Here is a 27,577-nt window from a genome sequence, read left to right as displayed (position 1 = left end):
TGTTATACTTTGAAGAATATGAGGGGCTTCTTGTTGTGGGTAGAAGTCGACTATTAGTGGTTTGGAAGCTACGTGTTTTTGGGGCTACAAGTTTCATATTAACCATAGGTATTTATGGTGACAATCCTAGTGTGCGGTCATAACTGTGAAGTTGGACGACACTAATTTCCTCGAATGGTCTCAATTTGCCAAGATGTATATGGTTGAGGGAGGAAACATAGGGCATGTGATCAAAGTTAATGATCAAAGTCTTAAGCTAGGTACCATCCATGACATATTTAGACACTCAAGTAAGGTAGGACGAAATCACACTAACACCTATTTGGGCCGAATGGGAGAGACTCCATTCTAATATCAAGCCACTCCCCTTATACAAGATGACCAATCTAATAGCATAAGTTAGTAATGTATAACCTTAACCTATAAGAAAAGCCTAGATCCAATGATTCGAGAAGTGCATGAAACCAATTGGATCTAGGTCCAGGTCTTCAAAAATAAGATCCGGACCTAAAAGGACCTAGACCTGACAATATCAGGTCTTCTCTCTGGTTTTGCATAGTAGAGATTTGGCATAAAACCCATTGGTGAAAAGTTATCCACCTCTTAACATGCTCATCTACAGCCAGGGATTGAAAACCTTTAGGAAATCCTAAAAAGCATACTTTCTTTAACAAACAAGGTATTTGTAGGCCTACTAACATGATGAACCTCTCTCTCTCTCTCTCTCTCTCTCTCTCTCTCTTTGCAATGGGCATCCTTCTCTTCATTTTACATTTATTATTCGCATATGAATTAAATCTCTTGTTTTAAGTAGCTGACAGTAGCATTATATATAAGGACTTTCTCATCTTCTAGAGCTTCTCTTTCACGTAATAGTTTGTTAGAAATGTTTGTTTACTTAGCATTGTATTTTTTTTCTCAGTATGAAGATAAAATGTGTATTTTTGTCGTTGCAAACCTTAATGAGCTTGTATATTACATTTTTTTTGTCTTGACTTATTATTGTGATTAATTAGTTTATAGTTGTGACTTGTAATTTATAGATTTGTAAGTTAGATAATTAGTTACTCATTTAAGGATTTTTATGGGGCCATACATAGATATGGTGTGTTTTTGGTGGCATAGAAATCACGCAAATTGTCCCATTTTAGACAGTTCAAGGTTAGATAGAAAGTATGCTTTCATATAATCTATTTAAATGTTCATGCTTGATCCACGGTCCATCTCCTCGTTTCTCTCTGGATATGTTTCTTTCGTTCCGTATCCAATGCCAAATATCTTTATATTACTTTAGATATTTGACATCGGAATGTAACATAAGATCAACTTATCTGGAGAGGCATGGGGAGATGCTGCCGAATTTTTGGCTTGGACGTTTAAATGGGAATATGAAAGTATTACAATCTATCCAACCTTGGTTGAGGAACTAATTTAGGATTTAATTGTATTAGCTTAGAATTGATGGAGCAGACCCGGATGTGCGTCGAAGCTATTTGGATGTTGAGCGGGGGTCCCTAGAAGGTGGGAACCGCTGTTATGACCATGATGAAGCTGTCCATTTCCTATGGACAGCATTGGAGTGCCCTGACCATTTTGACAGGCCGTGTTTATGTATTTGCTTGAAATTAAAGGACCAAATCCGGAAGTGCATCGGAGCTATCCGGATGAGCGGGGGTCCCTGGAAAGTGGGAACCGCTATTATGACCATGATGAAGTTGCCCATTTCCAATGGATAGCATTGGAGTGGCCTAGCCGTGTTTATATATTTGCTAGAAATTAATGAAGCAGACCCGGATGTGCGTCGGAGCTATCCGGATGAGCGGGGGTCCCTGAAAGGTGGGAACCGCTGTTATGGCCATAATGAAGCTGTCTATTTCCTATGGATAGCATTGGAGTGGCCTGACCATTTGGACAGGCCATGTTTATATCTGTATTTGCAAGGAGCACACCCTTAACCTAAACCAAAACCTATAACCTAAACCTAAACCTATTATCAAATCCCAAAACCCATAACCTAAACCTAAACCTTAACCTAAAACTATAACCTTAACCAAAACCAAAACCTATAACCTAAACCCGAACCGAAACTCGAACCCGAACCCGAATTCCTAAACCTTAACCAAAACCTATAACCTATAACCAAAACCTAAACATATTCTCAAATCCCAAAACCTATAACCTAAACCTAAACCTTAACCTAAACCTATTCTCAAATCTCAAAACCCATAACCTAAACCTAAACCTATAACCTATAACCGAAACCAAAACCTATAACCACCTAAACCAATACCCTAAACCTATAACCTAAACCTAAACCTAAACCTATAACCTAAACCATTATAAAATCCCAAAACCTAAACCTTAACCTAAACCTATAACCTAAACCTATAACTTAAACCTAAAACTAAACCTATAACCCAAACCTATTTTCAAATCCCAAAACCCATAACCTAAACCTAAACCTTAACCTAAAACAATAACTTATAACCTAAACCAAAACTTATAACCTAAACCCGAACCGAAACCCGAACCCGAACCCGAACCCAAATTCCTAAACCTTAACCTAAACCTATAACCTAAACCTAACCTAAACCTATAATCTATAACCTAAACCAAAACCTATTCTCAAATCCCAAAACCTATAACCTAAACCTATACCTTAACCTAAACCTATAACATAAACCTAAACCTATAACCTGAACCTAAACCTATTCTCAAATCCCAAAACCTATAACCTAAACCTATAACCTATAACCTAAACCAATACTTACACCTAAACCCGAACACGAACCCGAACCTGAACCCGAATTCCTAAATCGTAACCTAAACCTATAACCTATAGCCTATACCTAAACCTATACTCAATTCCCTAACCTTGACCTATAACCTATACATATAACCTTAACTAAACCTAAACCTATACTTATAACCAATAACCTATAACCTATAACCTAAACCTATACTTATAACCTTAACCTAAACTCATAACGTTAACCTAAACCTATTCTCAAATCCCAAAACATATACTTATAACCTAAACCTAAGCCTTAACCTAAACATAAACTTATACTTATAACCTATAACCTATAACCTAAACCTAAACCTAGACCTTAACATATAACCTTAACCTAAACTCATGACCTTAACCTAAACCTATTCTCAAATCCCAAAACATATACTTATAACCTAAACCTAAGCATTAACCTAAATCTATACTTATAACCTATAACCTATAATATAAACCTAAACCTTAAACCTTAACCTAAACTCATAATCCTAACCTAAACCTATTCTCAAAACCCAAAACCAATACTTATATCCTAAACCTAAAGCGTAACCTTAACCTATAACCTATACTTATAACCTTAACCAAAACCTATACTTATAACCTATGACCTATAACCTAAACCTAAACCTAAACCTTAACCTATAACCTAAACCTATTCTTAAAACCTTAACCTAAACCTATTCTCCAATCCCAAAACCTATACTTATAACATAAACCTAAGCGTTAACCTAAACCTAAACCTATTCTCCAATCCCAAAACCTATACTTATAACCTAAACCTAAGCGTTAACCTAAACCTAAACCTATACTTATAACCAATAACCTATAACCTAAACCTAAACCTAAACCTTAACCTATAACCTAAACCTACACTTCTAACCTTAACCTAAACTCATAACCTTAACCTAAACATATTCACAAATCCCTAAACCTATACTTATAACCTAAACCTAAGCCTTAACCATAACCTAAACCTATACTTATAACCTATAACAAATAACCTAAACCTAAACCTTAACCTTAACCTATAACCTTAACCTAAACTCATAACCATAAGCTAAACCTATTCTCAAATCCCAAAACCTATACTTATAACCTAAACAAAAGCTTTAATCTAAACCTAAACCTATATTTATAACATATAACCTATAACCTAAACCTTAACCTTAACCTATAACCATAATCTAAACTCATAACCTTAACCTAAACGTATTCTCAAATCCCACAACCTATACTCAAAACCTAAATCTAAATCTATACTTATAACCTATAACCTATACCCTAAACTTAAACCTTAACCTATAACCTTAACCTAAACTCATAACCTTAACCGAAACCTATTCTCAAATCTCAAAACATATACTTATAACCTAAACCTAAGCCTTAACCTAAACCTAAACCTATAATTATAACCTGTAACCTATAACCCAAACCAAAACCTAAACCTTAACCTAAATTCATAACCTTAACCTAAACCGATTCTCAAATCCCAAAACCTATACTTAAAGCTTAGCCTTAACCTATAACCTATACTCATAACCTTAACCTAAACTTATAACCTTAACCTAAACCTATTCTCAAATCCCAAAACCTAAACTTATAACCTTAACCTAAACCTATACTTAGAACCTATAACCTAAACCTAAACCTAAACCAAAATCTTAACCAATAACCTAAACCTCTTCTTATAACCTTAACCTAGACACAGAACCTTAACCTAAACCAATTCCCAAATCCCAAAACCTATACTTATAACCTAAACCTAAGCCTTAACATAAACCTAAAACTATACTTATAACCTATAACCTAAACCTAAACCTAAACCTTAACCTATAAACTAAACCTATACTTATAACCTTAACCTAAACTCATACCCTTAACCTAAACCTATTCTCAAATCCCTAAACCTATACTTATAACCTAAACCTAAGCCTTAACCTTAACCTAAACCTATACTCATAACCTATAACCTATAACCTAAACCTAAACCTTAACCTTAACCTATAACCTTAACCTAAACTATTAACCTTAACCTTAACCTATTCTCAAATCCCTAAACCTATACTTATAACCCAAACCTAAGCCTTAACCTACAGCTAAACCTATACTTTTAACCTATAACCTATAACTTAAACCTAAACCTAAACCTTAACCTATAACTTTAACCTAAACTCATAACTTTAATCTAAACCTATTCCCAAATCCCTAAACCTGTACTTATAACCTAAACCTAAGCCTTAACCATAACCTAAACCTATACTTATAACCTATAACCTATAACCTAAACCTAAACCTTAACCTTAACCTAAACTCATAACTTTAACCTAAACTCATAACCTTAACCAAAACCTATTCTCAAATTCCAAAACCAATACTTATAACCTGTAACCTATAGCCTAAACCTAAACCTAAACATTAACTTAAACTCATAACCTTAATATAAACCTATTCTCAAATCCCAAAACATATACTTATAACATAAACCTAAAGTTTAACCTTAACCTATAACCTATACTTATAACCTTAACCTAAACTTATAACCTTAACCTAAACCTATTCTCAAATCCCAAAACCTAAACTTATAACCTTAACCTAAACCTATACTTCTAACCGGTAACTTAAACCTAAACCTAAACCTTAAGCTATAACCTAAACCTTTTCTTATAACCTTAACCTAAACTCATAACCTTAACCTAAACCTATTGTCCAATCCTAAAACCTATACTTATAACCTAAACCTAAGCCTTAAACTAAACCTAAACCTATACTTATAACATATAACTATAACCTAAACCTTAACCTATAACCTAAACCTATACTTATAACTTTATCCTAAACTCATAACCTTAACCTAAACCTATTCTCAAATCCCTAAACCTATACTTATAACCTAAACCTAAGCCTTGACCTTAACCTAAACGTCTACTTTTAACCTATAACATATAACCTAAACCTAAACCTTAACCTTAACCTATAACCTTAACCTAAACTCATAACCTTAACATAAACTCATAACCTTAACCTAAACCTATTCTCTGAAACCCAAAACCTATACTTATAACCTAAACCTAAGCCTTAACCTAAACCTAAATCTATACTTATAACCTATAACCTATAATCTAAACCTAAACCTTAAACCTAAACCTATACTCATAAATCTAACCTAAACCTATTCCAAAACCCAAAACCAATACTTATAACCTAAACCTAAAGCTTAACCATAACCTATAACCTAAACTTATAACCTTAACCTAAACTTATAACCTTAACCTAAACTTATTCTCAAATCCAAAAACCTATACTTATAACCTTCACCTAAACCTATACTTATAACCTATAACCTAAACCTAAACCCTAACCTATAACCTAAGCCTAATCTTAAAACCTTAACCTAAACTACTAAACTTAACCTAAACCTATTCTCCAATCCCAAAACCTATACATCTAACCTAAACCTAAGCGTTAACCTAAACCGAAACCTATACTTGTAACCAGTAACCTATAACCTAAACCTAAACCTAAACCTTAACCTATAACCTAAACCTATACTTCTAACCTTAACCTAAACTCATAACCTTAACCTAAATATATTCACAAATCCCTAAACCTATACTATAACCTAAACCTAAGCCTTAACCTTAACCTAAACATATACTTATAACCTATAACAAATAATCTAAACCAAAACCTTAACCTTAACATATAACCTTAACCTAAACTCATAACCTTAACCTAAATATATTCACAAATCCCTAAACCTATACCTATAACCTAAACCTAAGCCTTAACCTTATCCTAAACCTATACTTATAACCTATAACAAATAACCTAAACCTAAACCTTAACCTTAACCTAAACTCATAACCATAAGTTAAACCTATTCTCAAATCCTAAAACCTATACTTATAACCTAAACCAAAGCTTTAACCTAAACCTAAACCTATAGTTAAAAAATATAACCTATAACCTAAACCTAAACATAAACCTTAACCTAAATGTATTCTCAAATCCCAAAACCTATACTCAAAACCTAAACCTAAACCTATACTTATAGCCTCGAACCTATAACCTAAACCTAAACCTTAACCTATAACCTTAACCTAAACTCATAACCTTAACCAAACCCTATTCTCAAATCCCAAAACCTATACTTATAACCTAAACCTAAGCCTTAACCTAAACCTAAACCTATACTTATAACCAGTAACCTATAACCTAAACCAAAACCTAAACTTTAACCTAAACTCATAACCTTAACCTAAACCTATTTTCAAATCCCAAAACCTATACTTATAACCTTAACCTAAACTTATAAACTTAACCTTAACTAATTCTCAAATCCAAAAACCTAAACTTATAACCTAAACCTAAACCTATACTTATAACCTATAACCTAAAGCTAAACCAAAATCTAAATCTTAACATATAACCCAAACCTATTCTTATAACCTTAACCTAAACACATAACCTTAACCTAAACCTATTCTCAAATCCCAAAACCTATACTTATAACCAAAACCTAAGCCTTAACATAAACCTAAAACTATACGTATAACCTATAACATATAACCTAAACCTAAACCTATACTAATAACCTTGACCTAAACTCATAACCTTAACCTAAACCTACTCTCAAATCCCTAAACCTATACTTATAACCTAAACCTAAGCCTTAACCTTAACCTAAACCTATACTTATAACCTATAACCAATAACCTAAACCTAAACCTTAACCTTAACCTATAACCTTAACCTAAACTCATAACCTTAACCTAAACCTATTCTCAATTCCCAAAACCTATACTTATAACTTAAACCTAAGCCTTAACCTAATGTTAAACCTATACTTATAACTTATAACCTATAACCTAAACCTAAACCTAAACCTAAACCTATAACATTAACCTAAACCTATTCTTAAATCCCAAAACCTATACTTATAACCTAAACCTAAGCCTTAACCTAAACCTAAACCTATACTAATAACCTATAACCTATAACCTAAACCTAAACCTAAACCTTTACCTAAACTCATAACTTTAACCTAAACCCATTCTCAAATCCCAAAACCTATACTCATAACCTAAACCTAAAGCTTAACCTTAACCTATAACCTATACTCATAACCTTAACCTAAACATATAACCTTAACCTAAACCAATTCTCCAATCCCAAAACCTAAACTTATAACCTTAACCTAAACCTATACTTATAACCTTTAACCTATAACCTAAACCTAAACTTAAACCTTAACCTATAACCTAAACATATTCTTATAACCTTAACCTAAACTCATAACCTTAACCTGAACCTATTCTCAAATCCCAAAACCTATACTTATAACCTAAACCTAAACCTAAACCTATACTTAAAACCTATAACCTATAACCTAAACCTAAACCTAAACCTTAACCTATAACCTAAACCTTTACTTATAACCTAAACCTAAACTCATAACTTTAACCTAAACTCATAACCTTAACCTAAACCTATTCTCAAATCCCTAAACCTATACTTATAACCTAAACCTAAGCCTTAACCGTAACCTAAACCTATACTTATAACCTATAACCTATAACCTAAACCTAAACCTTAAGCTTAACCTAAACTCATAACCTTAAACTAAACTCATAACCTTAATCGAAACCTATTCTCAAATCCCAAAACCTATACTTATAGCCTAAACCTAAATCTATACTTATAACCTGTAACCTATAACCTAAACCTAAACCTATACTTACAACCTGTAACCTATAACCTAAACCTAAACCTAAACCTTAACCTAAACACATAACCTTAACCTAAACCTATTCTCAAATCCCAAAACATATATTTATAACCTAAACCTAAAGCTTAACCTTCACCTATAACTTATACTCATAACCTTAACCTAAACTTATAACCTTAACCGAAACCTATTCTCAAATCCCAAAACCGAAACTTGTAACCTTAACCTAAACCTATACTCATAACCTATAGCCTAAACCTAAACCTAAACCTTAACCTATAACCTAAACCAATTCTTATAACCTTAACCTAAACTCATAACCTTAACCCAAACCTATTCTCCAATCCCAAAACCTATACTTATAAGCTAAACCTAAGCCTTAACCTAAACCTAAACCTATACTTATAACATATAACCTATAACCTAAACCTTACCCCAAATTCATAACCATAACCTAAACTTATAACCGTAACCTAAACCTATTCTCAAATCCCTAAACCTGTACTTATAACCTAAACCTAAGTCTTGACCTTAACCTAAACGTATACTTATAACCTTTAACCTTAAACCAAAATCTAAACCTTAACCTTAATCTATAACCTTAACCTAAACTCATAACCTTAACCTAAACCTATTCTCAAATCCCAAAACCAATACTTATCACCTAAACCTAAGCCTTAACCTAAACCTAAACCTATATTTATAACATATAACCTATAACCTAAACCTAAACCTTAACCTATATCCTTAACCTAAACTCGTAAGCTTAACCTAAACTTATTCTCAAATCCCAAAATATATACTTATAACCTAAACCTAAACCTATACTTATAACCTGTAACCTATAACCTAAACCTTAACCTAAACTCATAACCTTAACCTAAACCTATTCTCAAATCCCAAAACCTATACTTATAACCTAAACCTAAAGCTTAACCTTAACCTATAACCTATACTCATAACCTTAACCTAAACTTATAACCTTAACCTAAACCTATTCTCAAATCCCAAAACCAAAACTTATAACCTTAACCTAAACCTATACTTATAACCTATAACCTATAACTTAAACCTAAACCTAAACCTTAACCTATAACTTAAACCTATTCCTATAACCTTAACCTAAACTCATAACCTTAACCTAAACCTATTCTCAAATTCCAAAACTTATACTTATAACCTAAACCTAAGCCTTAACCTAAACCTAAACCTATGCTTATAACCTATAACCTAAACCTAAACCTATACCTTAACCTACAACCTAAACCTATACTTATAACCTCAACCTAAACTCATAACCTTAACCCAAACTCATAACCTTAACCTAAACCTATTCTCAAATCCCAAAACCTATACTTATAACCTAGACCTAAGCCTTAACATAAACCTAAAACTATACTTATAACCTATAACCTATAACCTAAACCTAAACCTAAACCTTAACCTATAACCTAAACCTATACTTATAACCTTAACATAAACTCATAACCTTAACCTAAACCTCTTCTCAAATCCTTAAACCTATACTTATAACCTAAACCTAAGCCTTAACCTTAACCTAAACCTATACTTATAACCTATAACCTATAACCTAAGCCTAAACCTTAACATTAACCTATAACCTTAACTTAAACTCATAACCTTAACCTAAACTCATAACCTTAACCTAAACCTATTCTCAAATCCCAAAACCTATACTTATAACCTAAACCTAAGCCTTAACATAAACCTAAACCTATACTTATAACCTATAACCTATAACCTAAATCTAAACCTAAACCTTAACCTATAACCTTAACCTAAACTCATAACCTTTACCTAAACCTATTCTCAAATCCCAAAACCTATACTTATAACCTAAACCTAAGCCTTAACCTAAACCTAAACCTATACTTATAACCTGTAACCTATAACCTAAACCTAAACCTAAACCTTAACCTAAACTCATAACCTTAACCTAAACCCATTCTTAAATCCCAAAACCTATACTTATAACCTAATCTTAAAGCTTAACCTTAACCTATAACCTATACTCATAACCTTAACCTAAACTTATAACCTTAACCTAAACCTATACTTATAACCTATAACCTATAACGTAAACCTAAACCTAAACCTTAACCTATAACCTTAACCTAAACTCATAACCTTAACCTAAACATATTCTCAAATCCCAAAACCTATATTTATAACCTAAACCTAAGCCTATACTTATAACTTACAACCTATAACCTAAACCTAAACCTATAACTTAAACCTAAACCTTAAGCTAAACTCATAACTTTAACCTAAACCTATAACCTAAACCTAAACCTTAACCTAAACTCTTAACCTTAACCTAAACCTATTCTCAAATCCCAAAACCTATACTTATAAGATAAATCTAAGCCTTAACCTAAACCTAAACATATACTTATAACCTATAACCTATAACCTAAACCTAAACTTTAACCTAAACTCATAACCTTTACCTAAACTCATAACCTTATCCTAAACTTATTCTCAAATCTCAAAACCTATACTCATAACCTAAACTTAAGCCTTAACCTAAACCTAAACCTATACTTATAACATATAACCTATAACCTAAACCTAAACCTAAACCTTAACCTATAACCCAACCCTTAACCCATAAGCCTAATCTCAACTCCCTAACCTAAACCTAAACCTAAACTTATACCTATTCTCAATTCCCTAAACCTATAACCTAGCCTAATCTTTAGGCTATTTCCGTAAACTGACTCTAGTCTTTTCATTGTAGAGATGGATAAGTGTTGAATGCGAGCTAAGAACAGGTTTAACCTAAAGTATAAACAAGGAATTCAAGAGTTCATGGAATTTACGCGAAATCGGGCAGATACAAGGAATAGAATTAGGTGTCCATGTCGAAAATGCAAGAACATGATATATTAGACTTTAGAAAAAGTAAAGGAGGATTTGTTCATAGTTGGGATTGACCAAGGTTACACTTGGTGGATCCATCATGGTGAAGATATGACCCATAGAGTTGAGGCCACTGAAGTCAACGAAGACCCATTTGTGCCGGATGACGAGGATGAAGACGTTGACGAAATACAAGATATCATAGGTGATGTGTTCAGGGGAACAATTGCGGATACTGATTTTGCAACAACAAGCAGTAGCCAAGATATTCCTCCAATGGGTGATGTCGAATTAAAAAAGTTTAGTAGGTTGTTGAGGGATGCGCAAAGTCCACTTTATCCGGGGTGTGAGAACTTCTCCAAGTTGAAGTTTCTTACAAAGTTACTTCATTTGAAGACAATAAATCGTTAGAGTAACACATCGTTCGACATATTACTTGAGTTGTTGAAAGAAACATTATCGGATGGTGAGACATTACCTAAGTCCCATTACGAGGTAAAATCCTTAATGTGAGACTTGGGCCTTGGTTACATCCTCATAGATGCATGTATAAATGATTGTTTATTGTATTGGAAAGAGCATGATAAGGTTGAAGAGTGTCAAAAATGTGGAGAGTCTAGGTGAAAGTATGACAAAGTTGGGCGTAAAAAAATCCAGCAAAAGGTGTTAAGGTACTTCCCATTGAAACCCAGATTGTAAATATTGTTTGTCTCGTAAGACGGCTGAAGATATGAGGTGGTATAAGGAAAAACATGTTCATGATGATAGTACACTGAGGCACCCTGTGGACTCTGAAGCCTGGTAAAATTTTGACAAGCAACATGACTGGTTTGTAGAGGATTCTCGCAATGTTCGACAAGGTCTTGCAAATGATAGTTTAATCCATTTGGTAATATGAGCAGCTTGTACAGATGTGGTTAATGGTACTTATGTCTTACAATTTACCACCTTGGTTCTGTATGAAGGAGCCATTTTTCATGACATTGATGTGTATTTGCGACCGTTAGTAGATAAGTTAAACGAGTTATGGAATCAAGGTGTAGAAACATATGACACATTTGCAGGACAGACATCTTGATTGCATGCAACGGTCTTGTGGACAATAAATGACTTTCTCACGTATGAAAATTTATCTGTGTGGAGCACGAAGGGCAAGTTGGATTGTCCTACTTATGGTATTAAGACTTGTTCATTGTTATTGAAGCATGGTAGAAAAATATGTTATATGGGCCATCGTCGCTTCCTTCTGAGCGATCATAGTTGGCGCAAGAAGACGATGATCTTTGATGGTAAATAAGATCATAGGCCACCCTCGAAAGAGCTATCTGGAGAAGATGCGATACAACAACGGAGTAACATTGGAGAAGTTAAATTTAGTAAGGCATCGCACTTAAAGAAGAGGAAACATACAATATCAGACTATAACTGGAGGAAGAAGAGCATCTTTTTGAGTTGCCCTATTGGAGTGATCTGAAATTGTGACACAACTTAGATGTCATGCATATTGAGAAAAATATATGTAACAATGTCTTTGGAACATTGATGAACATAGAGAAGAAAATAAAAGACAGTTTCAAGGCACGATTAGATCTACAAGAAATGGGTTTAAGGAAAGAGTTGCACTTACAACCACATGAAAATTCGTATACTATACCAGCAGCCTGCTATACGTTGATAAAATTAGAGAGAAAGCGTTTATGTGAATGGTTGAGATCGGTGAAGTTTCTCGATGGGTATACGTCAAACATATCTCAGCGCGTAAATGTTACGGACTGTAAGGTAACAGGAATGAAAAGTCATGATTGTCACGTCCTTCTACAACGCCTACTGCTGGTTACGATTCGTGGATTCCTGAGCAAGGATATTAGTGCGGCGCTAATTGAGTTGGGGATATTCTTTAAGGATTTGTGTTCGAAATCGTTGAATGTAGATGTTATTAAATGACTATAGAGGGACATTGCCATAATCCTTTACAAACTTGAAAGAATATTTTTACCTGCATTTTTCGATGTTATGGTACACCTAGCGATTCATTTACTGCACGAGGCGAAGCTTGCAGGTCCAGTATAATATCGTTGAATGTATCCGATCAAAAGGTGGTAGAACCTATTAAAATTTTTATTATAAACTACATATATCCATGTTTTCATAAGTATAACATAGTGGTTTTGTATACAAATACCTTCACACCCTCAAACGATTTGTGAGGAATAAGGCACGACCAGAGGAGTCAATAGCTGAAGCGTACATTGATAATGAATGCCTTATATTTTGCTCCATGTATTTTCATGGCATAGAGACTAGATTCAACCGAGAAGATCGGAATGCTGATGAAGGGCAAGAGCATGAATAAAGACTCATATCTGTATTTGCACATAACATTCGTCCTTTAGGATCCCCGACATTTCAAGATATGGACTTTGGGGATCTAGCAAAGGCGCGGTGGTATGTGTTGCATAATTGTGAAGAAATAGAGTCGTAGTTGGAGTAAGTCTTCCCTCGATTATTGATTTTTCTACATACAATGATCTTAATGTTTCTTGCTGATGACGTGTCATTTATATGTAGCGAACACATAGACGAGATGAGGTCCAAATTCCCCACAAATTATTATCAAATGCATCAAGATGAGTTTTCAGAATGGTTCACAAAACGTGTAAGATTTCACATTATATCTCACCACACTTAAAATTTTTGTTGTATTGCACATTATTTCAACCTAAGAAATTTTCTAAATAATTACATTTTGTACATGATAATAGATGAAGACGTTGCGCACAAGCAACTCTATGGATGGTCTAATGCACTATACTCACTAGCGTGTGGCCTTAATAGACGTGTATCTAGATATACAGGTTGTATTGTAAACGAAATTCGGTTCCACGTTGAAGAACGTAAGAAGTACAGGACCACACAAAATAGTGGGGTGGTTGTGAAGGGAACATATGAAGAGGATGAAATTGACTTTTATGGCATTTTGACAGATATTATTGAGGTGAGTTATTGTATGAGAAAACGAGTGTACTTATTTAGATGTGATTGGTGGGACATTGGAAAAAAGAAGTTGAGAATACAGACTGACAACTAGTTTACGAGCGTAAATTTATCTCGAAAGTGGTTTAAGGACAACCCATTTGTCCTGACCAGCCAAGCCGAACAAGTATTTTACCTCGCTAAGACCAAGTTAGGTGGCTCTTGGCACATGGTGCAGAAAATAAAGCCCAGGAACGTATTTGACGTTCCCGTACCAGAAGTTGAAGATAACGGGGACGGGGGAAATGACACGTCTAGGGTTGAACAAGCATATCAAGAAGACATGCCATCTAAGGATACAGGGACTGATTCAAGTGTTGATATTGATGTGGTGCAATTAGATAAAGATGATGTGCCACTTGATCATATTGATGCTTCAATAACACATGACATTATTAGAGATGATAGTGGTTTCATTGACGATGACGTTGCAGACGATGAGGAAGAAATACTGATCAGCAATAGTGATAGTTAAGAAGAAATAGCCATAAGCGATAGTGATATAGACGACGATTATTAAATTTACACATGATTTACATGTCATTTTTCAATTCAAATAATTTATGTATTCCATGTATATGTGAAAATTACAAGTCATGATTAATTCCTTTTATTGACTTGTTTATAATCCACATTTGTAGTTGAGTCAATTTTTGATCATGTCCTCCTCAAACCGGAGCGTAGCAGAAGCACGCAACATACTTCATTAGTTGTTGCAGATGAATGTTTCGGTCCTATCTTCTTCTGGTAGGGCCATAGAGATACCCGGTCTGGTCGATGAGTGTAGAGCGGAATATATCGACGATGACTCAGAGGAAAGATTATATAATCTCAAAGAAATTCCAGGGCTGATGGAGATATATAACCGCGGGAAATGAAATATGGAAGATGCGACTCTGTCACTTGCACTTCTGTCATGCCTCAAACTCGGAAACCGGGCTCACAAAATTCTCAATCGCCAAATTCAGTGCCGACAGCCTCCGTAGTACCCCATTCTCGGCACCTAGGATCCATATGTCAGATTCTGATCCTGGGATCTTACAAGGAGGATTTTCAATATGAATTTGTTTTTGTAATTGAGCATAACTACAAGTGTACCCAAATCATAAGAACAACATCATCACCACATATCCACTAATATAATCATTTAAGTACAATACTGAAAATGAAATACATGCATATAATAAAATCTCCAAAAGTTCTGCCGTACGTTCCTGCCCCAGCTCGACTATGTCCTATCGTCACCTGCACGCTTCTATTTAATATAGAATGATAATGTGTAATGGAATTTCCAATGGTTATAGATTAAAGTTTACAGTTTTATTGTATTCTACTTGCATTATAGTGTAATGGTCTAATCATATTCTAATCATCTCTCTAAGTATAAGCACAAATGCATTGTACTATCAACACTACTTGTATAATGTTTTAGTATATTCTACTTATATTGACATTGTTTAAATTTATAAGTTCGTAGCTCGCACATATTCAGTGATGGCACCAGGTGGGAGAGCACATCGTTCGCACACCGGATCTACTCCCTCTACCCATGATGCGACGGAGCCAGCATTGCCGTCACATGTTGCATCGCAGGCGTCTAATCTCTCAGTCGCACATACATTGGGTACTGCATGTAAGTTTAGACATATATTTCTTTTAATGATTTCTGTTTATGTTTAGACTTACATATTTCTTTTGCAGCAGTGTCGTCGACCAGCTGACGAGGACGTGGACCCACGCGTGGGTTAATTTTAGAGCGACTTATGCGTGAGGGTAGGGTAATGGTAGAATTCCCACAAGACTGCATTAGACCTGTTAGGAACAATGTCATGTAGTTTACGTCGAAGATCAGTGTCTTATGCCCATCTTTGATCCCCCCCACCACCCCTCATTGGGGAGATGTGATAGTTGATGGGCGGCAGCTCATCCGTCAACGCATTCAGGTAAATTTTAGTAAATTAAAATTTCTTTTATAAAAGTTCATTTACAATTAAGTTATTTTCTTAATAAGTTTATTACCTTAATTTATTATTTACGAAACTGCAGGATAAATTTGAATTGGATTTGAGTGTTCCGCACATCTCCCATGCCGTTGACGACATGATCAAGGAGCGGTTCAAGGATTATCGCGGTAATTACACCAGCGGTACAAGCAGTGCGCAAGCCACGAGGAGGCCGTACAGTCCACACCAGCGCACGTGACCGATGAGGACTGACGGATACTCTGCGATAGGTTTTCATCTGATTCTTTTCAGGTAATATTTATATATTTACGATACCTTAATGTAATAATTAAATTCTCAATTAATAATAATGTATTATGAATAATGTGTTCAGAAAAGGAGCAAAATAAATTCTGACAACAGGGGGAAGTTAGAAGTGAACCACGTAGCTGGTTCAAAGTTATTTGTACGACTTCGTCACGATATGGTAAGAAAGTACTGGTAATTATTACATTTATATATTCTTTTCATACATTTATATTAACTCTATTGTCCTTTCGATTGCGCAGCGAGATTCCGTCACTAACCAGGAGCCCAGACCAGTAGACTTCTACAGAGGGACTCACTGTTGGCAGGCGACGTGATCTTGGGGCGACGGGATCTTGGGCACATCCTGAGCCAGTAAGATTTGGGTAAAAATCCTTACATTGTAAAATTTAATTGTATTAAATTATAATAATGTCATTTATTATAAAAATTCATATGTTTTCATTACAGGAGGAGATGGACACCTTATGCGGTCAACCCACTCCTGATGGTACTCAGCGGAGTGAGCCAGAGATCCTGAGTCAGGTGCTTGGCACTCTATCTAGATATGTGCGTGGGCTTGGCCATAGTACCAAGCTCATAACACCCGCTAGAGTTGCCTCCAATCAATCAATCGTCGTTGGCGATAACGTCGTAAGCCAACCTGATACTGCAGAAAGAGAGGTTCAGTAGTTATGGGTCGTCGTCGATGACATCAGAGATCAGCTGGACAGGCAGAAGGAGGAGCAGGAGAGGAAAATGATGGATCAGCTGGCGAGGTAGAGGGAGGAGTAGGAGAGGAGGATAGAGGAGAAGCTGGCGAGGCAGAGGGAGGAGCAGGAGAGGAGGATGGAGGATCAGCTGGTGAGGCAGAGGGAGGAACAGGAGAGGAGGATGGAGGAGATTCGGGTAGAGCATGAGCGACGGATGATGGAGATGTTTCAGGCTCTCGCTGCACGCTTACCCACCGATGTCACACCACCTCCGCCTTCATCTTTGTGATTTTTTGTATATTTATTTATGATGTTAAGTTTATATGTATTTATGCGTGAATGAATGTGATGTGGATAAGATTGTTTGTGTTTGGATGAATGTAGTTTATGTTTGGATGGATTTATTAGTTTGGGTTTAGATGGATGTGAATGTGAATTTGATGAAATATATTATATAACATGTGTATATCAAGATGAATATGATGAAATATATTGTTAACAGGTGTATATCAAGATGAATATGATGAAATATATTGTTAACAGGTGTATATCAGGAACTTTGTGCTAGAATATTTTTTTTTAAAAAGAGAGACTTTTACCTACGAAAATTTTCGTTGTTAAAAGTTTTTACGTATTTCTAAAAGATGAGTAATTATTTTTAGCCATGAAACTTTTCGTCGCTAAAAGTTAACATTATTTTTTACCGACGAAACTTTTCGTCACTAAAAGTTCTGTAATTATTTTTAGTGACGAAAACTATCGTCGCTAAAAGTTGAACACCTATTTTTTAGCGACGAAACTGTTCGTCATTAAAAGTTTTCTAATTATTTTTAGCGACGAAACTTCTTGTTGCTAAAAGTTTTGTAATTATTTTTAGTGACGAAAACTATTATCGCTAAAAAGTTAACAGTTGTTTTTAGCGACGAAAATGTTCATCACTAAAAGTTTTGTAATTATTCTTAGAGATAAAAACTATCGTCGCTAAAAGTTAACAGTTGTTTTTAGCGACGAAAATGTTTGTCGCTAAAAGTTTTGTATAGATTTTTTAGCAACGAAAATTTTCGTCGCTACAAGTTTTGTAATGATTTTTAGCGACGAAAAGTTTTGTCGCTAAAAGTGGTTTTAGCGACAAAAGAATTCATTGCTAAAAAGCTGACCTTTGGCGACGATTCAAAATTTTCATCTATAAAAACCTTTTGTGGCGGTCTTTTAGTGACGAAGTTAGCGACGAAAATTTTCGTCGCCAAAACTATTTAATTACGAAATTTTGGCTGTTAGCGACGAAAATTTTCATCGGTAAAGGTGGCATTTCTTGTAGTGTGATCTGTAGTGATTACTTAGTTACCACTACTATATTGACCATTGAAAAGAAATTTAAATCCAAACCGAAATTTGTGGGAGCCGCAATAACCTAAAAGATTATTGTACGACCAACGTTGTTTTCTTACTATATGGCCTGCACAAATTTTGGATATGTCCTAAATTTACACTCTTAACCCAAAGTAGGCTTTCTAAATCAAATGGATGGAGTGGATACAATACATATATCATAGTGGGTCCACAATCTGATGACCCAAGATGGTCTTCAACGTTAGAAACCGCACTTGGTTTCAACGCTAGAACCAAACTTTTTATTTGTATTTATTTATTTATAATTATTTTTTAAATGGATCCCATGATAATCTAAGCCATGAGATGGGGTAATCCCCACATAAAGGGTGAGCCTAAAAATCTCCTCGAAATAACACTTAGTGGCCCACATAAATGCTCAATGGTAACCATTTAATTTTCACTGTTTAAGGCATTGTGGTCCACATGAGTTTTCTTTCAAATAAAATTTTCAACCCCAACTCTCTTATTAAGTAACAAGATCAATAGATGGTATGGATTTGCCACTTACATCAAGACAACCCTACATAGAAGGCCCACCAATTTGAATCACTTCCGGTACCGTAAATAGATCAACTTCACTTTTGCATACTGGAGTGTTTTTATACCTATTTTATATTATTATATTTTTTTCTAGATGCTCCACACATAATATGTGTGCACAAAATCTATCCCATTCACCATTTTACCAACATTGTTTTAGGACATTTTTTTAAAAATGAGGTAGATTCGTTATTCTGGTGGACTGAAACATCATGAACAATACTGACCATTCTTCCACCATTAAAACCTATACATTCCTTATCTTGGTCTCTCCTAACTGTCTATCTAATATTTGAGTTGTTCATTGGTTTCCCCAATTCTTTTTGAATGGTCAAAATAATTAATATCTTCATCGGAAGTTCTTGAGGCCATGATAGACCTTCCAATGGTGAATGTAGCATGAATTCTAGTTTGAATATTATGGCCCACCCAAATGCTGATTTAGCCTAATTTTTGGAGTTTTGCCATATTTTGGTCATTAAAATATAATGGATTGAATTAATCAGGCCCCACATGTAATAATAAGCCTAACGCATAATCCAAGTAAAATCAAACAAGTCTTTACGTGTTTGATTTTATTACTTATTTACATGCATTAGGTGCTCCAAGGTGCATTGTACATATATGCATTTATTGATATATGTGCACATGCATTGCACCCATGGTAAATCCACACCGTCCATCATGCAGGTCCAAAACATAATAACTTTAAAAAAAATTAATTAAATTAAATTAAATACTAACCTTGTAAGCCTTTCTTCCCCTTTATTTATCTCTCTCCCCTATATTTTCTCTTTTGAATTTTTTTTATTTCTTTATGATTGGATGGAAGGTCCGCCCAAATAAAGAAAGGATAGTTCCTCGGATCCTTGAATAAGATGGATAAGATAATGGTGAGGGTGGTTGCAACCGATTTCATCCTTTTTTTAAAATAAAAAATAAAAAATTAATTTAAAATTGAAGTAACCGTAAAATTTTGAGTTGTTACATCAGCTACTTCACTCCTGGATGACGAACTCAAATTCAAGTTTTTTGAATTTCACTATCTTAATGGTTTTCTATAGGTTCACCATGAACTTTTACAATAGTTTTCTATAGGTTCATTATTAACCTCTATAATAGTTTTCTATAGGTTCAACACTGACCTTTGCGATCCTACATAAGGATCTATATACACTCCTGTTGGAGGCTCATAGAGACTACATACACTCCTGTTGGAGGCTCACACAGAGACTACAATAGTTGTCTATGGTCCCACCATTAACTTAATGGTTTTCTATATGTTCGCCACTAACCTCTATGGTCCTAGAAGAGGACCTAGGTACACTCCCGTTGGATGCTCACATGGAGACTACTTACACTCTGCTAGAGGCTCACTTACAGACTTATTTTGAGTTTTGGTTTCAAATTATATACTCAAAAGTACATAAGAATTAATTATATAATGGACTCTAAAATAAACTCTTACTAGTTTAGATGAGCCCCTTGATAGCACATTTCTTGAGATGTTCGATCAATCTTGATGCGGCTTCTCTTCAACTCCCCCGATCTTTGAAGCGGATTCTTCAACTTCATGATTAGCTACCTTACAATGATGTATATATGAGGATGCTAAGGTAATGGAAGAGTGGGTTGGTTGAATCTCCTACAACTAATGGGATAGTTGGTTTCAAATGGGGATTCGCCTAAATGGGCATTCTAGATAATGACACAATAAGAATTTAAATATAAAATTGGTGTCTAACCACTAGAGAGTGCTAAAGAACATGTACATCTTCAATTAGCGCTTGAAATGCTCATTGGAGTGATGAATCATAAAGAAGATGACATGAATCTCTTGGATTAGAGTTTAAAAGTATAGAAATTGAGTTGTCTACATAGAGCCTCTAAACCCACTAAAAACCCATCTACTTGGCGAATGTCTGAGTGCCTAATTAGTTTCTGCTACATTCAAGTACTAAATCAATCTAATTAGATATATTTTCTACATACGAGGTGATTTTGGATCTAAAGTCGAATACATGCTTAAATAAATCATTTGAAGCTCAAAAAGATATCAAGCTCAAAGGCAATGGAGATTGCATGCTTTGAAGAAAATATTGAAAATTTCAAGTACCAAAGATCCAAGAAAACCAAATACTAAGAATAAGAAAAATTCTAAAAAATCGCACAGTCCAATAACAAAAATAACTAACTGTTCGGTCCCACTTAAGGTTGGTTCGATTCGACTGAAAGTGCCAAAAAATAGTCTAGTAAGTAGTGATTTTCAGACTCAATTTGGTTCGACTATTTTATATGACTAAAGTTATGTTTAATGCAATCGAAGGACGGTTCGGTGTGACCTAAAGGACATAGAGACTTTAAATGTATTTGGACAAAATTCAACTATAACTGAAGGTATCTTCATCTCGACTTAGGTTTGACTGAAGGTTAACGTCGATGCGATCGAAGTGTAATAAAGTAATAATAATTTAAAGTCGGTACAAAGTCAGTGTAAATTTTTTCTATTTAAATTGGTGTTTTAGGCTATTATAGATATGAATTGGGGCTTGGGAGAGAGACCAAGGGGTGGAGGAGCTTCCACGGAGCTATCCTTCTTTTTCAATCCTTCAGTTTTAGCTTGTATTTTATGTTTTTCTTTTATTTTTTTATTCTACGATGTTTGCCATGCTAGGCTAATATCTCAGCTAAGGATAAGGGATGAAGCTTGTAATTAATTATAATGTTTAGTTTATTTGATTAAAAAATAATGGTTTGAATAATGATATTAAATTAAAATATATTTGGATTTTACATTAAAGCTTTTGTGTTGTTTCATCTTTAATTCATTATTGACTGTGGTTGCATTGGATGCTTAGAAGTGTAATTATAATGCTCGAGTAGAGAAGGAATCAATATGTCAAATTGATTCATTTATTGTACCCTCCGGGTACTTTCGATGCTCTCAATTACCTATGATTGAGATCGAATGCTTCATGAGAGAATCATTCAATTGAAATCATATTTTTATTGGTGTTGATGATTGGTTTAATATAATTATTTTCCTATTGGATATGATAGAACTTCAATTCCAATTAAGGTATAAGTTAAATCAGTGAAATAGATATTGTGATTTCTATAAGTGGATTCCTATATTCTTAGTCATTTTTATTATTTACTTTAAAACTCGTTCTACTTTACTGGATTAAAAACCCAGACAATGTTTACCTTTAAATTAGTTTTAGTTGTGTTTCTCATTCCCTATGCATTCGACCTTGGTCAGACCAAGTAATTACTATATCGCAGCCCTACACTTGGGGTTGTCAACCCTTGCATGGGTTTGATCAGATGACCCTTTATAAGTCAAGATGGAGTTTTGTTGATTCAACTAACTTGTGAATAATTGAACATTGATTGAATTTGAGTTTTCTTGGTCCAACTCATAAAATCATTGGTTCATATTGGTCTGACCGATGCGCACCTACGAGTTGCGTACTTGCGAATCACTAAGTTAAGGGATCATGGGCAATAAAAACTCTTTTTTTTTTCTTTCATTCCAAACTACCTCTAGCCCTTCAAAACTCCTCCTAAAACACTATGAGAGAGAGATAGGGAGAGATTAAGAAGAGAAGAGAGATTTGAGAGCCAAGAGAGGGATTTGGGTCATGTGTGTCAGTTTTCATCGGGTCTAGCTGAGTTCAGACTTCATGGAGGAGAGGAAAGAAGGAAGAAGAAAGTGTGAGGATGACAGGGGAGGAAGAAGGCAAGCGACCTTTGGCAAATTTAGCACTGGGTTACCAAGTTTGAGTGGAGATCATCTCACATGTGAGCTACCCGAGTCAAATCGGACCATGAGGCAAGTCATTTTCCCTAATTTCTTTTGTTGAAAGTCTAATTAGAGGATAAATTGAGTCATTTGATGTGTGATTCTTGCTGAAATGTAGGGAAAGTGATTTTCTCTGAAAAAATTCCAATTACATTTGTGCGAACCAAGTCAATCTGAGTCGACCCTTGCAAATCTAAGTCGAGATGTTAGTAATCTTCATAATTCTAATATAAGAATCCTAAATTGACCCTTGATTATTGGATTTGGATTTGATTAAAAAAAAAAACCCTAACCCTAGGTCTAATGACTTTTACTTGCATAATCAAGACTCTGCTGTTGATCTTGATTGTTTATTTTGTGGTAAATTAGGTTAGGCGAGTTCCTAGGCTTCGATTTTGAAACGTAGCAACACTTGATCAGAATCCAACTCGATCGAAGGTGAGGAATCCACCCCTCAAGCTTTCCTCAACGTTTTAGTTTGTATGTGTATTGAGTTATTGCCTAAAATTATTAAATTTATAGGTATCTCTTGAAACCATGTTTACATGTGTAATTTTTTATAATTAAAATTTGAATATGAAATTTAACATGTTGTTTTATAAGATAACTGTGCTAGATCATTATTATGCCTAGAATATAAATTCTAATATGTTTTCTTTCATGTAATGTGTGTTAGGTTGTTAATATACTAAGAATCATGAATAGATGATCCGAATTATGTTAATATGCTTATAATCATGAATCGATGATCTGAATTATGTTAATGTGCTTAAAATAATGGATGCATATTTTAAATTGTGTTAATTTGATCAGAATCGTGGATATTTTATATAAATTGGCATGTGTATGAATTGCTTACGTGCTATGAATTACCACTTCTGTTAACGATATGTGTGACTTTGATTACCACTTTTATGAATTGTATATGTGGATGTGGATTGCTACTTTTATAAAAGTAAGGAAGATATACCTTGGACTAGCGGCCCGGCCTTATGAGAATTATCTTAACACATTTGATTAATTCCATCTTTAGGCATTGATGGCCTTCATTGATCTTCTCGAGAAGAACCCTTTCTTCTATCCTTTCTTGGACTTTACTCTTGAGTGGCTCTTTTTGGGTTGAATCCCCTTCTATGTGTTTGCAATTGGACTTTTGATGGAAAGGATTTTTTGATATATTTTGTTGTTATCAACTTGGAAGGCCTACTAATTGAAGGGATTATCATAAATTGAATCATTGTAAATTTAATTACTTGTAAACTGGATTTCTTGTATGTTAGATTATTTATAAGCTAGACTAATAATGGTTGGGCTAATCATGCATACCGATCATTTAGACCTTAGATTTTCGAGTCACCTAAGATTTCGTCTAATACTGACGACTACTTCTTATGATATTTTGGGTTACACCAACGACTGTCTCTTGTGACCCTGAGTCTACAATGATTCCGAGTAGTACAGATGACTGACCTCTGAGATTCTTGGTTACATTGATGACTGTCTTGTATGACTTATGCATCCTTAAATTAACCAATATTAAATTATTTATTGAAAACCGTACCTTATGTTATACTTGTGAGTTGTGGAAATCACGCCCACATGGCACGTGGATTTTACTGGGTGGCTAGATGTAACACCCCGTACCTCTGGTACATGGGTGTTACCTCTTAAAACCACATTTATGGAAACTGAGATCGATTAACTAGGTGACTTGAACTTTACACGTGTAGGATGGGACTTCCAGTCGCCATTGAAGCCATCCATCGGGGACCGTAGGAGCTGAGTTGAACCTAACACTAGTCAGAAAGGTAAAACTCAACAAACACTTCAAGATAAAACAACTTATAAGTAAAATTATCAATTCATGTGGGACAATGCACCCACTAACGACTCTTGAGGATTAATTAATGGCCAACTAAACAATCAGTGTACTCTAGAACCCCATTTAACCGTTGAAACCAACCATCAGACCAATCCGACCATTGGATTACGATGTATGGACCAAACAAAGCTCTGAAGTACTTGATATGGCCCACCTAGACCTCACCATCAATCCCAAGCTGGCCATGACCTCCAAGTAGGGCCTCCAAAGGGTTTGGACGGAATGGATCTAAGATGATCATCGTAGTGGACCCCATACGTGGTGCATGTGCACCACAAATTTCCCCTATGCGATGTGCACCGGACCGTGCCCAACGGTCAAACGACTGTTGACCGATCCTTTTGCAAAAAGAGAAGAAAAATTTTCCCGCCATTGCATCTATTTGAATCTGATGAGTTTTAAGCCCCAAAGTGGGCCACCTTCCAGGCAATCCAAACCGTCCACTTTGTTCGTAGGGTCCGTCCAAGTAGAACCATATAGGGATATGGACCCCTGCAAAGGAACGAAGAAGTTAGTGCAGGGTCGTCCATTCCATCACATACGGTTGGGATCCTTAGATGAAGGAGCACCTGCTAGCTTAATGGGCAAGCTAATGTCGGTTTATCCAGAGGATTACCAACGTCCACTTGCCAACTAGTGAGAGTCCTCTCACTAGCCAAAAATGGTTGGACATGGCTGGAAAGGTGAAAACAGGGACTTCCCATTTTGGGGAAGGAAAGTTGGAATCAACGGCCGTTGCTTGGGGACGTTCAGAGCAAATCCCAGCCGTTGGCTACCCCTATCCTTACCTATAAAAGGGGGCATTGATGCCCTCAAAATCCACACCAAGAAGGAAAGAAAAGAGAAAGAGAGAGGGAGAGAGGGAGGAAGAAGTGAAACAGGGGGTGCACATTCGTCGGGTGAGCTTAGTGCACACTGCCCCAACTCAGCCCGTAAGAATCAGACTGAGACGGGTCAGTGAGAGGGAGAAGAAGATAGGGAAACAAAAGAGAGAGAGTAGAAGAAAGGATCTTGGGTGCAGTCCGAGCGGAGCTGGAAAGGGCAGGTAACTCCTTCTCCCTATCTCCTCTTGGGACTCCGAATCAAAACTGAAAACAGCTTTAAAAAAATAGATGGAATCTACAACTTAAAAACTGCTGACAATTATGTGGAATGCGGCGGAAAATCAGCTGCTAAACGGCTGAGATTTCAACCCGGGGATAACTGAACATCTAGCTCAAAAAATAACCCAAAAACCTCCAAATTGAAACCAGCTAAAAACGGCTTGTAATGGGCTTTGATTTCTGCTAGAATCCAGCCTCAAATAGGCCCTGATTCAACGGTCTTTCTGCTAGGCCGTTAAATGGTCTAAAGCTGGGATGAAACAAGCCATGAAAATGGCATTCAGTTATCATATAAATGCAGCTGCAAAACCAACTTGAAAGCAACCAAAGAACAGCTGAATGTTCAGCGTAAAAACAACTGGGGTCTGTAACGTGAAATCAGCTGAAAGCTAGTTGAAATCAGCTGAGAAATGACTGGCTATCCAGCCTAAAAATGACTGAGGATGCAGCATATAATTAGCTGAATATTCAGCTTGAAAGGAGTTGGTTACTCAACTTGAAACCAGCCAGGAATTTCAGCCTAAGAACGACTAAAATTTCAGCCCATGAGCAGCTGAAAACGATCCCCTGTTTGGACCGTTAACTAGTTTAGAATAGGGTTGAATTTGGTCCAGATGTAGGCCTCTACGTGAGCTCTAAATAGACCTTAAAACCAGCTAACACCTGCAGCAGTTGGACCTTCAATCCAGTTGAAACCATGACTCGAATGCAGGCTTTTACATGGGCTTGGAAACCCCATTTAGCTGGCTTGAAACCAGGTCTTCACCGGGCCTTGAATGGGCCATGCTAAGGGCCAAGATTCAGCCCCTTGTATGGGTGAGCCGCACCCCAGCTTAAACACACTACAACAAAAAGCGGCATAAGTGGCATTTGCGCTGCACGTTTATCGGCGCTAACCAAGACTCAACCACGGATATCGTATCATATTAAAAAAAAAAAAAAAACAAAACTCTCTCACATCTCTCTCTCTCTCTCTCTCTCTCTGCAACTCCACGACTCTCTCCTTCTCTCTCTCCTCTTTCTCTCTCACGGCTGCTTTGGGATCTCTCCGTAGTATCTAGATCTGCCACTCTCTTGTTTCCTAGGGTTTTGGATCTGTTTTCTGCACTCTGCTGCAGTTTGGTCTTCTGCTGCTGGTGATTCTCAGATTCTCAGGTATGATCTATTTTAGAATACTTGATTAGGAATATGTTTTGTTAAATACAAATCCCTAATTAGGGATTTGCGTTGTAGAATCCATTTTTAGGGATTTGCATTGTCGAATCCATTTTTAGGGATTTACATGGTCGAATCCCTAATTTAGAAGTGCTTATTACATCTGCAGATTCTCGAATCAGGGTTGTTGATGGTGTTGATCTGATTCACAAGTTCAAAGGTATTAGCTAAAACCTTCATATATATATATAGAGATAGGGTCTGCATTTTGGAAGATTAGAATGAGAAAATGATTTTTTTTTCATT

The 27,577-nt window shown here is 35.5% G+C and overlaps 1 long non-coding RNA gene across 1 annotated transcript; it reads left to right on the top strand.

Annotated features, from left to right (window-relative positions):
- The first annotated feature begins 16,627 nt into the window (after positions 1-16,627).
- LOC131239728 (uncharacterized) lies at positions 16,628-17,026 on the top strand. The gene is made up of 3 exons (XR_009168360.1): positions 16,628-16,687; positions 16,770-16,862; positions 16,945-17,026. It is a non-coding gene; the product is annotated as an uncharacterized LOC131239728 (long non-coding RNA).
- Positions 17,027-27,577: the final 10,551 nt, after the last annotated feature.

The sequence above is a fragment of the Magnolia sinica genome, chromosome 3 (genome assembly GCF_029962835.1).
Source record: "Magnolia sinica isolate HGM2019 chromosome 3, MsV1, whole genome shotgun sequence".
Classification (NCBI taxonomy): domain Eukaryota; kingdom Viridiplantae; phylum Streptophyta; class Magnoliopsida; order Magnoliales; family Magnoliaceae; genus Magnolia; species Magnolia sinica.
Note: the sequence above shows the minus strand (reverse complement) of the source record. Positions and strands in the feature narration are given on the sequence as shown.